This window comes from Mya arenaria, chromosome 9 (genome assembly GCF_026914265.1).
Source record: "Mya arenaria isolate MELC-2E11 chromosome 9, ASM2691426v1".
NCBI classification, from domain to species: domain Eukaryota; kingdom Metazoa; phylum Mollusca; class Bivalvia; order Myida; family Myidae; genus Mya; species Mya arenaria.
The window spans coordinates 45956991-45970705 of NC_069130.1; the positions used below are offsets into that span (position 1 = coordinate 45956991).

The 13715-nt window shown below is 36.2% G+C and overlaps 1 long non-coding RNA gene across 1 annotated transcript; it reads right to left on the bottom strand.

Moving 5' to 3' along the window:
- Positions 1 to 2934: 2934 nt before the first annotated feature.
- On the bottom strand, positions 2935 to 5343 carry LOC128246695 (uncharacterized). The gene is made up of 3 exons (XR_008263329.1): positions 5222 to 5343; positions 4646 to 4721; positions 2935 to 3064 (listed from the first exon to the last, which is right to left on the bottom strand). It is a non-coding gene; the product is annotated as an uncharacterized LOC128246695 (long non-coding RNA).
- Between the last annotated feature and the right edge of the window lie 8372 nt (positions 5344 to 13715).

Consider the following 13715-nt stretch of genomic DNA (forward strand, 5'->3'; position numbering starts at 1 on the left):
TCATTCATTAGCGTATTAGGCTTTGTTTTAATTTTAACAATGTCACTGTATTTTAGACATAGTAAATCCCCCCTCCCCCAGCAAGAGGTTAACAGCCTACTGACAAGACGACTGTAATAAACTATGATGTATTGATCTATTGAAAGGGGAATACTCTGCAAGAAAATTGACAAATTTCTCTGCATTTGATACATATGCAATTCTTGTCTCTTATTTCAATTGTTCATGATGATTACAGTACTGAAGAAGATCCAAGATATATTATGCACTCTGGTATAGGGTACTGAAGTGATCGTCCCATATGCCAACTCTGGTATCCTGGATAAAATGTTACTGGTGAATACAGTACTGAAGTGATCAAATCCTGATGCCACTCTGGTATCCTGGATTAAACGTTACTGGCGAATCCAACTTACTGAAGAGATCAATCCCAGATGCCACTCTGGTATCCTGGATAAAACCTTACTGGTGAATACGGTACTATAGTGATGAATTCCCATCTGAAAAGATTAACACCTAACTCAGAATATAATAAACAAGGGTCAATTTGTTTACATTGACGCAGATGAAGAAACTATCACACTAACAAATGATGTCACCGTTGTTAAAAATATGTAAAAATGGCCTAAGACCACAGTTATTCTAACTATATGTTTCATAATAGACACTAACATTGAGCTTACAATGTATCTCTTCAAAACAGTATTTTCATATAATATTTTTGCAAAAACAAACTTCAAAACTCCTATAGTTCAATTTTAGGCTGTATGCAACACATGCTGAAAGTTTGGCAATGATATTTTAAACACTTTTAGAATGAGTATAAGCACCTGTGGTGTTTTCATAAAAAGCAGAAATAGCCACTTCCATCAATAGGTAAGCAGCAAACTTTTAAAGAGCCATTATTTCCTCATGCATTGGAATAATCTGACCAAGTAAAGTTTATATATATATATATATATATACAGACAGCACCATAAAAATGGCCTGCTTACTCTATTCAGATTTTTTCAAAGCAAAATAAGATTTTTCCACTTCAGCTTAGCGTTTATATAAAAAAGACATAGAGCCAAACTGAAATGCTTCCAGGGACAAATGGCGCAGCAAAGGGAATGGCAAAAAAACACCAAACTGAAAGATTCATGACAACTGCTAGTGTTTTCATGTATGATATGGCTACATGATGTAGAAAATGCACTGATAGCATAATTATGCTAAGTTTAAAAAAAATGCTTTAAGTATCTGTTTTGAAGGCTAGATTTGCCTTAAAATTAAGATTACAGCTCTTAACCAGTGTCTATTAGTTGCTTATTTACACCTGATTAGTATAAATCTCACTCTTTGGAATCATTTACACACAAACAAGTACTACAAAGTTAACTTACATCTTCATTCTGAAATATTAGATTCAGAGCTGCAACTCCTGGATCTAAATTGCAGGACAACTGCCATGGGCGAAAAGCCGCAGCAAACTGGAGCTTATTGGCACATCATATTCTGCAAGCAAGACACAAAATCAATGTTTGACGTAGCATAAGACTATCTTCTTCTACAGTAAAAGTATGAAAAATGCCTGTAAACACTCATTTGATACATACATAACCTTTTATGTAGGAATTATGCTCAAGTCAATTGCAAACACCCCCAAACCCGGGAAATAGCGGGGACTTTGACTTTCAGTCCAGCCAACCCAGGGTAAATTACCCGCCCTGCAGGGAAGAAATGATGTTAAAATACCCGCCAAATGCCCCCGCACTGCTATATTTTGCATCAAGACAAAACCACCGCATTCACCCGGCACTGCAGGGACACCTGAATGGTAGAAACACAGCCCTTTTCCCCGGCTATCCCCGGTTTACCACTGCACCTGGAGGGTCCAAGGTTACAATTGACTGGTGTATAAATGCGATAAATGTACAGAAAAGTTCATTCATTCCAAAAAAAATTATGACAAAAATATTAAATATATAGTCTTTGGGACAATTTGCAATAACTTTTTTAACAATTCAAAGGTTAATCTTTACTAATTGAGTACCCAGATATATTTTGATAGCCTTTAAACCAGACTTCCTTAGAAATCATTCTTACTTGCAGACAATATTCCTTTCTAAAAAAATCCTTGCCAAGAACGTGTATGGAATTCCATCACTAGACCATGTTTTGATCAGATTGGTTCTTGTCCTTGAAAATACCTCTGTGGCTTCAGTAACCAGGCTGGCTATATTGAATAAAAAAATAAATTAGTGTTTTTAATTTATTAAAGCTGCACTCTCACAGATTGAACGTTTTGATCAAATTTTATTAAACAATTGTCCCGAGATTCGCTACAGAAAAAAATCTTTTTGGTGCCAATCTGGTGTACCCTTTAAGGTATTTTGAGTGTATTTAGGTTTGTTTTTTTTAATGCATAAAATGAAAAGGTTCTTCTCTCAATCCCCCTGCTCACTTTTTATTGATTTTGCCATCAGAGATGTGAATTTTTTCAATGTATTAACTTCAAGTAAATGAATATATTCATGAATGATTGACAGTATGAATGAATGAAAAGTAGCAATATTTCTTTAGATAGAGATCTCATTGTGTTGCTGTGATTGTTTATGTAGATGTTTTTCATGTTCATAAGCTAAAAAGCATATGCACACTAAATGAAACATAATTCCGCATCATGTGTAGTAAGTTGTGATACTTGTTTGCAGTTAATGCAATGTTTGCTTAAAAGAGCAAACAAAATGGGCGAATAGATGCACAATACAGTCCAAAGACCAATGAAGGTCAGCAGTTTTATTAGAAAATGTTATTATCTCAAAGCCGCAACAAAAACGGCATGGAAGAAATTCAATTCGGAAAGAAACAGTTCATCAATGAGCTATTGAAATAAACACTGATCATGATGTTATAACAAAGAGCAATACACATACTGGCAATTTATTTTAGGGAAACCTTGACAAAAGTCTGGTTTATTTCCAAACCTATTGCCTCCAGTAATACATAGCATGGCAATACATGCATTGCTGAAAATCTGTCCACAGCAGTAATGTCAAAAACCAGGTGGCATGGATGCATTCTGAAATACAAAAAAAGTCTGTATTTTGTGCTGATCTTACATATCCCATTTACAAGTGATTTACACTGAAATCTAATTGTTCTAAACTATAGTAACACAACTTCTTTATGACCAAACATATTGCTGTTGAGCATTAGTACACTGTATGTACATGACTTTTTTTATTTTGTATGTCATGTTTCTTTGCCCCAATTTATGAAAATATTTTATAACAGGTTCAAGCTTTTTAAGTCCGTTACCCTTAAGATTTATCGAGAAGCTGGGGTCTTATGCACCAGTCAATTGTAACCACGCCCCTCCACCCCAGGTCCGGGGGTATACAGGGGATAGACGGGGAAATGGGCCGTGTGTTTACCTTACAGGTGGCCCGCAGTGCCGGGTGAATGCGGTGGTTTTGTCTTTGCTTTAAATATAGCGGGGAATGTGCCTTACCTAGGGTCCCTGGGGTGCAAGGGCATTTGGCGGGGATTTAACCATCTGTTCGTCCCCACAGGGCGGGGATTTTAGCCGGGGTTGACTGGACCAAATGTCAAAGTCCCCACTATTCCCCGGACCTGGGGGGGGGGGGCGTGGTTACAATTGACTGGTGCATTATCGCATGCAGATTTGAGTGAATCGCAGAGGGTGTTTACAGTATTTACTGTCAACAACACAAACTTCTTTAGGCATCTCATATAGACTTTCTTTACTTATTAACAAGCAGAAATTTTGACACAATGGCAATTTTGTAACAAACTTGACCATGAGATTGAGTGTGAGCAAGCCAGTACAGTTTGACTTACAATTTGGGTGAAAAATTACTAAACGGAGATGTAAATTGAAAAAAATGGAGTTTTTAAGGTGCAGGTCTAAGAAAGGCATGACGGTCTAAATATAGAGGTGCAGTTGTATATTAAAGAGGTGCACCTCCATCTTAGATATAGAGGTGCAGTTGTATTTATGTAAGAAGTGCACCTCCGTTTTAAACTATATCTAGAAAAAAACATATGAATAAATAATTGCACAGCTTAATAACATACAGGTGCACCTGTAAAGTAAGTGTATTTTAGTAACATTGATGATTCTCTCACAAAGCCATGTTGTTTCATGGAAAGGGTACGGCAACTCTCACTCAGTCATGGTGGTTGTTTGGCAGGATGGTTCGCCTTCTCCACACCCTGGACTGACTATTTAGTTACAATATTTCACACGATCTGTGGCCCACAGCAAAACCATCAACCCGCATTTGCCGATTTGTCCTTCAATCACAATCTTGCACTCTTATGGTGTCAGCCTTCCTCTCAACATATTCAGTCACAATCTCTCATCTCCCATAGTGTTGCTTGGTACGAGTAGTCACTCGGCACTATTTATTTACACACAAGCTGTGGATCAAGGCAAAACCATTCATCTTTACAATCACAATAGCTCACAAAGCCATGGTGTTGGTCCGCACCCGTCCATTTATCTTTTCAGTCATAATCTTGCGCTCCGCCATGGGTTTTGTTTTGGCAGGAGGGGAAACCCCTCCCGCACCCTCCCCTTCCAACTTCTTAATTTAATAACATCTGTCACAAAAAAGTGGTGTTGCATTTCAGTTACCTGGTATTTGGACTGCAGTTGTGGCCAGTCGAGCTATCCGATTGGGGCGATTCGGTCCCTTGGGTGATCTCTTGGTCTGAGAATTATAAAAAATGTGTTTGTGTACTCTATGATTCATATAATAAACAAATAATCAGCTTTTGGTCATATATTTTTACATATTAAATAGTTTAATATTACATACAATCTTCATCATTCACATAGTGTCGAACCACAACCGTCCATTGATCTTTTCAGTCATAATCTTGCGCTCCGCCATGGTTTCACTTGGCAGGAGGGGATACGCCTCCCGCACCATCCACGCCCAACTTCTTAATTAACACAAAAGTGGTGTTGCATGGCACAAGAGTACACTTGTCACACAATTCCTGTATCCTTTGATCTCAGTTAAAATATCTCACTCATCCATTGTTGAGGCTCACAGACGGTACACCCCATCCATCTTTTCAGTGACAATATCTCGCTCAGCCATGGCGATTTCTGAACTGGTCAACCGCATGTCATAAGTTTATGAAATTGATATCTTCATTGTATGATTCACTGAAAAGTGTTTGATACAAAATAATCATACTGTACCTGGCTGACGCGACAAGCTCTGCTATGTGTACCGGTATAATCCATGGTCGTAATTAAATCGGTAATCCAACAGGAATTAATTCTTCGCAATTTCTATCCGATCAACAACTGTCAAACATCTAAATAGTATCGATATTGTAAAGCCTAAAATGACAACTTTTAACTGTCAAGTGTGACCTTCGTATAGAATGGTAAACAATGCGTATGAATATCTTTAATAAACAAGTGAAAACAAAGTATATATCTCAGACAATATGTAGAAATATGTTTAATTTGTCTTTGTGAGTTTACCAAAAGTATTCATAGTAATTGATTATAAGCATATTTTGAATTATTTTAATTACTCATGAGCCTGTTTTCTTCCGTGTCGTCACGCTCTGATATTTTTTGTGTCCCGCATGCACGCGCTCAATATAGTTTATGAACAGAAAAATACTGGTTCCATCACCTTTACGTCTTTTTTTCAGGCTGATAGTATGTGCAACTTTTGAACGAAAGTAGTGCTATGTGTGACCGTAATAGGGCTCTGCCGAGCTTCGCTGGGTTTAGAGCCCGTATTAATCACTTAGTTGGGTAAGCAAGTTATGTAAATCAACAATAGTTTTTAGCCTATTCAAACACAGCTTTATATTATCTTTAAAAAAATGTTTAAAGATTAAAACAAATAAAAAATGAGGATATCTGTTTACTTCAATGTAAGATCGTACTTAATTTCATGAGTGTCCTAGAAAAACAATATTTTCAGGATTGGGGAGACCATAATATATTGTTACTATTTCACTGTGATAAAGCATATGTTGCATATTTTCTAAAATTATGTTTATCTAAAATGAATGCATTTTTAACCTGTTAATACAAGTGTATTATATGCCTGAATAAATGTTTCTATGTATCCATGATTTTAAATAGTTTAAATCGGGAAATGTCTGAAATTCAATGCTATTTTTAAAAAAATGCTTGTTTGTCGTGGCAATACTATCCACTGTTCTGTTCTGTATACTATTATAGTTTGATAGATTTGTGATTTACTATTCCAGTTCATCCTTAAACAAAGATTGATTATCATATTTATTTAATATTTCACACTACACTGTTTAATTGTAATAGTAATATATTTAATATGTATATAAACAAAAAAAACTGTAAACATTTTGTTCTGTTCTGTTCTGTTCAAAAGCTTATCGTTTTCAAAGTTAAAAACTGTGAAAAAAATGAAGTCAGGATTGACCTATGCACAAGGTTTTAAACTTTGTGCCGTTACAAATCAATATTTTGAACTACATCTACCAAATTATGTTTGTAGTGTTAATGACCAGTTGTCTCGTCAGTCGACCTTTACTGCAGGTTTACTACGCCTAAATAAAAGTACAACGAAAGGGTCAGAAATATGAATAGCTACCATTTGGTAACACAATGTCACACTTAACCCTACTTCCAAACCACAACCCGTAAGGAAAAGTGTGTGTTTACCACGTGATATATTACTTAAAATGAAGATTTAAACAAAGATAACTTTTCGTTTACTACACCATTTTCAGGACAGTCTCTATCGCTTAAAGAGCACCGCTTTCGTTTTATTACAGTTGTTTGATAAGGTGATTAGTTTCATCAAAGACTTCGACAAACCTGTTTCCAAACTGTTGTTTGACTGTGCTCCTTAAGACGGCCGTTTTGTGAAAAGGTTTGTCAGAGTGTTTTAAGGAACTTAACTCACAATTAAACTCTGGTAAGCGATGTGATACATCAGAAAGTAAGATTCAATGTTTTGTACCTAACGATGCAAGTGTATCATCTGGTGTCTAGTCCCTTTAAGACTGATAGTAATTATCACCTCTGTGTTCGAATCCTGCCTCTCCGACGGAAAACATGTCTCTCTCTCTCTCTCTCTCTCTCTCTCTCTCTCTCTCTCTCTCTCTCTCTCTCTGTCTGTCTGTCTGTCTGTCTCTCTCTCTCTCTCTCTCTCTCTCTCTCTCTCTCTCTCTCTCTCTCTCTCTCTCTCTTTTCATTAAAACCTTGTCCTATAGGCTAAACACAGTTGAGGAAATGATATTAAATGAATCCTAGGAGGTCACCACTGGGTTAGGCAGGGGTCACCTTAACTTAATGTAGCAGTCGATGAGACATTGCCTTGGTCGCTGAACAGTTACAACGGTAAAAGTACTATTTACAGTACGTAAGCACTTATATAACCCCATGATAGGAACTGGTATAAAAGACGGTTTTACTGAACACCTACATCATTACCAAAGTTATAATTTAAGTGAAAGATTACTTTGATATCAGCAAGTTTACAGGTATTATATGTTTCTCTTATTTTATTTTCGTGAAATAAGAACTTGAAAAATATAAATGAGAATTAGTGGTCAACATTATATTTTGACCAATAAAAAGGCAGTATTTATAAAGTTTCCCAAGGCTTTTATTTCAGTAAATCAGCAGTCAACCGTTATTGATTTTAATCAGGTGAAGCGGTAGATATAAACAGTAGCTGGCTCAGCTAGTGGATAGTTTATAATCATAAAGTAGACAAAAACATTAAAGATTGTTAGTATGTACTTACACAAAACAAATAGTTATGCATAAAAGGAGGCGATGTTTAGGTGCGTTTGCAGCGTTGCAATTTGCAATGTTTCATTCAATTCAATAAACAATCTTTTATCAAAATGAAACTACTCGATTATACTAATAAGGTAATTCTAGCTATCTGGCACCGGATTTTCAAACTCAATCATTTCTTTTTAAAAAATCAAAAAAAAATCTTATAATTCCAAAATTTAACTTATAATACCGAAAATGTGAAAAAAATCTTGAAAAATATTTTTTTTATAAATATGCTCTTTGTACTGTATATATATCACAATTTTACATGAGTAAAAACGGAGCCATCAACTTACTGACGTGTTTTAGGTCACCATCACCGCCATATAATTATTATTATTATTATTATTATTATTATTATTATTATAATAATAATAATAATAATAATAATAATAATAATAATAATAATTTAAAATTTAATAATAATACTTATTATTATTATTATTAATATTAATATTATTATTATTATTATTATTATTATTATTATTATTATTATTATAATAATAATAATAATAATAATTTAAAATTTAATAAGTATTATTATTAAACTTTGAGGCATTACTGCCAAGTTGAGATTACAGCGCGTTCTACTTGCAGCGTAGTTAAGTATAAAGACTTCTGACAATTATAAACTGTCCATATACATCTGGAGCTATTTCTAAAGAAAAAAAGCGAAGGTGCTCCGATTGGCTTTAGATTTTACAAATTAATATGAACAACCATTATTTATTCTTTTCCGTATTTTAATGTCTATATTTCAGTGTAAACCGTGATGTCCAGTTTTTTTATATATATTTTTCTTTTGCTTTCAACCTTCTTGTCTGCCTTTGTCATTGATATGTTTTATTAAGAGTATAAAATGAAATTATTTATTCTGGTCAGTATTTCAATATGTTTAAATTTCAGTGTAAACAATGATGTCCGCACATATCTTCTTCTCTGTCATCCTTCTGTCGGCGGGAGCCTTCGCGCAGGAGATGTGCGCTGACCTTGACACGCAGGCTTGTGTTCGGATGCAGGCCAGTCAGCCGGATATGTGTAACACGCCTCTTGGTGACACCGCATGCCAAAAATACTGCAAGAAATGCCGTAAGCACTAGCGGATTTAGAGGGGGTGCACCCTGCGCTCGCCCCCTCTAAAATCGTCCAAGTTCACATTTTTATATCAATCTGGGAGAGTACAGTAATAAAGTAATCTCAAATTGTACCATTTTCGACTACAAATGATAAAAGGTTTTTTAAGGGAGTAACTCCACATCCCATGCAAACAATTTATGTCAAATACTTTTGGTTCTAAGGGATGGGGCGCATGTCAAAAGGTTGCGCCCCTAAGTTACGACCCCTCTTACGCCAATTCCTGGATCCGCCCCTGGTAAGCAAGGATAATTACGGGATTTTTATTTATTAGGGGGTTGCGATTCATTGCGTCACGTAGCCAAAAGTATAGTGAAGGCATAGAACTCCTCGGCCATTATCCAACATAATTGACTGTCTCAAATGTTTCCGGAGGTGGTCGAGTTGTCACGATGAAAATGACGGGCACGGAACACTGTTGGCCTAAATTGTATCGATATTTTAAAGCTGCACCATCACAGCTTGACCGTGTTGGCCACTTTTTATTTTTTGTCATTGAATAAGTCAAAAATTTTGCATTAATATCGGAAAACGGTGACATAAGACTTCTGATAAAAAAAAATCAGATCGCAGTTTTAAACGTTTATATATTACAGTTGATAATAACTAAAATAGAGATGTTATTTCAACCATGAAGTAACGTTATCTTTAACTGAGTCTCCTCCCACTACCACAGTTGTCCCAACCTGTGCTGATATCGACACTCAGGCGTGTGAGCTGATGCATGCCGGGAATCCCAACATATGTGATGAGCCGAGTATTGCCGAGATCGCTTGTAAAAGCTTCTGTGGAAAATGCGGTAGGTTTGTCTCGTGATAAAAGAGTTGTCGTGAAACAATTATAACTATTATACGGGAACGTGTACGTGTAGTGATCTTTTTGTGTAGTTCGCCATCTCATTTTGTGCATCGAATTAGAATCGTATAAAGAAAAAACGTGTTATGCTAAAAAGTGAGTCTACATGTAGATGTTTGAGGATAAATGTCGCAAACTTCATTTAAATCCAATCGCAACTTGCACCAGTACATGTATCTTTACGCATAAATTCACATACATATACGTAAAAGTTAACAAACCTATCCTTACCGGTCCACATACCTACACGTAAAAGTGAACGTTCCTACATATACAAATAAACGTACCTACACGTACATGTTCACATACCTACAAGTTCAAGTTCCTGTACCTACATATAGAAGTTCACGTACCTTCACGTACACATTCATGTACCTACACATACAAGATTACGTTCCTACACGTACAAGTTCCCGTTCATTCACGTACAATTTTGCCTACACGTACAAGTCCACGTACCTACACACAGAAATTTCCCGTTCCAACACGTACAAGTTTACGTACCTACACGTACAAGTTCACGTACCTACACATAGAATTTCCCGTTCCAACACGTAGAAGTTAACGTTCCTTCACGTACAAATTCACGTACCTACTCGTTCAAGTTCACGTACCTACACATAGAATTCCCCGTTCCTACACGTACAAGTTCACGTACCTACACGTACAAGTTTACTTAACTACACGTACATGTTCATGTACCTAAAAGTACACGAATTTTCACTTACAAGCTCACGTAACTACACGTACAGGTTCAGGTAACTACACATACCGGTTCACGTGAAAGTCCGGTTTTGCAACCTCTCCTATAATATAATGACCAGTACAGGGACGATACATTTCGCTTGCTGATAGTTGAACTACTAGCATTCAGTTTGTGATACTAAAACAGACGTTACTTACCCTTTGGAAATTAAGCAATTCCGTAGTAAGTTAAGGGCATGCGCTGAAATTGTTCCCATAGTAGTTCTCAGTTAATTCTTGGTCTTTATATTATTATTTTTTAAATGCCAACTTTCACGGTTTTCGATCTGAGCAAGGCACAACTGTAGATACGAGAAAAGACTTTCATTCTAAAAATAAACTAATTCTAACATATACGTAGTTCCATATCTAATTGAACCACGTGGCATTCAAATACAGACGTGATGGTGTTTTCTAGCATTGTAATTAACATTTATATTGAAACAGCTCTGACGTGCCATTCCTGTCACAGCCTTGTGGACAATATGTCACAGTGCACTCAGACGGAAGTGTGTCAAATGGACCAGGTTCGTTTATCCATTCATATAGTTACATGCACATTTATTCAGAAGTGGTTTTTGTCCAACAGTATAAAGAATGTCTGGATATAAATTACCAGGCTTTAATTTACTGTTTATTTCCCTGGTGTCACAGCACTATGGCAGTTGCGTTGCGTTTGCATTTTGGTAAATCACCAGCAAGATGAAAGTTATGTTGCACTTACATTTTGGTCAATTAACAGCAGGTTATGTGGCACTAACATTTTGGTCAATTACCAGCAGGATGACAGTTATGTTGCACTTACATTTTGGTCAATTACCAGCAGGATGAAAGTTTTGTTGCACTTATATTTTGGTCAATTACCGGCAGGATGAAAATTTTGGTCAATTACCAGCAGGATGGAAGTTATGCTGCACTAACATTTTGGTAAATTACCGGCATGATGAATCTTTTGTTGCACTTACTTTTTGGTAAATTAACAGCAGGATGAAAGTTTTGTTGCTCTACCATTTTGGTCAATTACCAGCTGGATGAAAGTTTTGTGCACTTACATTTGGTCAATTACCAGCAGGATGGAAGTTATGCTGCACTAACACTTTGGTAAATTACCGGCATGATGAATCTTTTGTTGCACTTACTTTTTGGTAAATTAATAGCAGGATGAAAGTTTTGTTGCTCTACCATTTTGGTCAATTACCAGCTGGACGAAAGTTTTGTTGCACTTACATTTTGGTAAATTACCAGCAGGATGAAAGTTACATTGCTCTAGCATTTTGGTCATTTGGTTTTTACAGTCGAAGTCAAACCGACGCTGCAATGTTAAACCTTACAGTGTATTTTTTTTTATCAATGACATACAGTGAAACTGCGATCGCTCGAGGACGCCGGGGACCGAGCTTAAACATCTAGTGATCCGATGCTTCGAATGACCCTAGTTTCCATTGTAGTCCGTTATGAAATGCCTATCAATGTATTTTCAAAGAGTGAAGTCGTCATACTGGTTGTTTACGTTGTGGAAATCGCTGATATGTTTAAAGGCTGTCGTAATTTATTCGTCGCTCATGAGCGCATATACGTTATTAAAAAAGTATTTAGTTTAAAATCAAATCTTTAAGAAGCTGCACTTAGTTTCGAGGATCAAACGAGAATACAGAAAAGAGCAAATTCAGTAACACTTCATATCATATGAGGGGGAAAAACTACAAATCATTTTGACAAAATGACGTCTAGAAACTCACCCTTCATTGTTTCGTAAGCCAAACATCTCAGGATTGTTTCAGGATTGTTACACGATGGAAGTTTTTGATTTCAACAAGTCACATGGCTTTCGAGGCGGATGTATATCCAAGGACGTAAGTAATGACTTTATCTTCAATGAGACATACATTGTTTTCAACGTATTGTATAATCTAAGACAAGGAATGTTTTTATATATTTGATGACACGGCGTATTTTCTCGTACATCTGTATGTACTCGCCACTTGTTGGAAAGCGAATCATTGCACAGCGTGACCGTTATAAAAGTCGCACGGTGTTCCTTCTACTGTGTAGATCTTTATTTTGTGCAGTTGGAACTCCTCGGCCATTTTCAATCGAAAACAACCTAAGATATATGTCGGTACATCAGTAGAAATAGTTCGTAAAATTTAAAAAAAATATTATTAATTAATTCTAGTGATTAAACGTTAATTTTGTATTACTAATTTTAAATTGATTGCCAGTGAAGTGTAGTATTGCATTAATAATTAAAAATCAATGTCATTAAGTTAAACTGCTAAATGAAAATTACTACGCGATCTACTTGCAACGTAGTTAAATGTAAAGATTTCTGACACTGTAAACTGTCCATATACACCCGAAGCTGTTTTCGCTTGAAAATGCCGTTAAGTTCCGAATCTTGTTTTTTTCTTGAAAATTGCCGAGGAATTCCGAATGTTGTTTTCGTTTCAAAATAGCCGAGGAGTTCCGAATATGGTTTTCGTTTGAAAATTGCCAAGGAGTTCCGAATGTTGTTTTCGTTTGAAAATGGCCGAGGAGTTCCGAATGTATGTTTTTGGTCCTTCGAGATGCTTGAAACTAGAATGCCACTCCGGTCGGTGCTAGGAGCGTTGCCAGTGTTTTATACCATTGCGGTATTTCTGTTCATAACCACTCAAAATCAAACAAACCGATATTGCTTTCTTCATATTTTGAATACATTTGTCACTGTCAAAATAAACGTTTTTCACCCTTCAGTTATGTGTGCCTCAAAGCTACGCCCCGGAAGTCTTTGGACGCAGCACAAGCACGGTGAAAATGACATGTTGTGACACGAACAGGTGCAATAAAGGTATACAAGAGATTTCAGGTAACATTGTGGAAAATCAACAAATTTCACTCCACTTTAAAAAAGGTCTCGAATTACCATTACCCTGCGGATAATGTCGGAGACAATGCTCAATTTGTAATTACCACCCGGACTATCGTGCAACTCGTGTCATTTACGGTTGGAACAAAATTTCACAGAATGCACACATTGCTATGAACATCGGGTGGAGACCAAGCAGTTACAACTCTTTCTAACTTTCAATTCTTCTTTTCCAGAAATAGCAACAACAACATCATCAACAACAACAACAACTACTGCTTCTACTACTACTACAACTGCAAAACCAACAACAAG